The following is a 1,165-nucleotide window of genomic DNA, read 5'->3' on the forward strand; positions in this document are numbered from 1 at the left end:
CCCTCCATCACCCACCCTCCCTCCTCCATGAACCCTTGATAATTTATATATTGTTATTATTATTTCATTTCTTACACTGACCGATGTCTACTTTCACCCTCTTTTCTGTTGGTCATCCTCCTGGGAGGAGGTTATATGTAGATCATTGTGATAAGTTCTCCTTTGCTCCCTTACCCTCCTGGTATTGCTACTTTCATTATTGGTCCTGTCTATCTGTGATTTATACACTTTTAAAATAATTATTTTTACCGTTTTTTAAAAAGCTATACAAACTACATATGATGTTTGGATAGTTGCTTTCCAGTATCTTTGTATGCATTTCTCAAGAGGATAATCAAATGCCTTAAAAATGGAGTTGTATCTGCAATGTATAGTATCCAATTTCACAAGGAATAAAAACACTGAAGCACATTTTATCACCAGTTGAACACCTAATTTTCTAATATGCAAAGGATGCAAACGTGAAGCTAACACAAAAGTTTCAGTATTGCTGAAATTGTACTGCATGCAAACCAAAGAGAAAACAATAGCTGTCAGCACTTGGAAGGACAATTGAAGGGCACACATCATATCTAGCCAAGAAACAGCACAGTTCACGTTACCAAAGCCGCTCACAACCCGGGGACTCTAAATGAGGGTGCAAGCCAAGTGTCTTCAGGAAGTAGGTCCTGGCTGCCTGTGACTGTGTGTGAAGTAGGCTAAGCCACTCGGCTTCCTGTTGCCTCACCCCCTCATCTGCAAATTAGGCACCAGACTTTGTTCTTTGAAGCCAGGAGAATGGACTGGCTATGTGCTCTTCTGGGGTGTCTTTCATTGTCAAAGCGCAATGTGGCGCTGTCCTCTTAGAGAGGACAGCTTGAGTGTTACCATTTGCCTCCTCTCCTGCCTAGAACTGCCCTCCAAGAATAGTTGTTTTGTTGCTATAGCACCATCAAGTTGATTACAATTCTGACCTAAACGCCGTGATGTTCAATCAATTCTGACCCATCATGGCCCTAAATAGAGTTCCCAAGACTGGAAATCTTTACAGAAGCAGAAAGCCTCATCTTTATCCTGTAGAAAGGCTAATGGGTTTGAACTGCTGACCTTATTAAGAGTTAGCAGCCCAGTACATAATTCACTATCCCATGGAGGCTCCTTACCAACTCATGGGGCAGTAGAGCTG

General features: G+C 41.9%; 1 protein-coding gene across 3 annotated transcripts in view; it reads left to right on the forward strand.

The window, feature by feature from the left end:
- Positions 1–1,165, forward strand: part of TBC1D5 (TBC1 domain family member 5) — a 570,856-nt gene that overhangs the window by 511,042 nt on the left and 58,649 nt on the right. The window lies entirely within an intron of this gene.

The sequence above is a fragment of the Echinops telfairi genome, unplaced genomic scaffold (genome assembly GCF_000313985.2).
Source record: "Echinops telfairi isolate 266 unplaced genomic scaffold, ASM31398v2 ScPeMD7_7420;HRSCAF=8458, whole genome shotgun sequence".
NCBI lineage: Eukaryota > Metazoa > Chordata > Mammalia > Afrosoricida > Tenrecidae > Echinops > Echinops telfairi.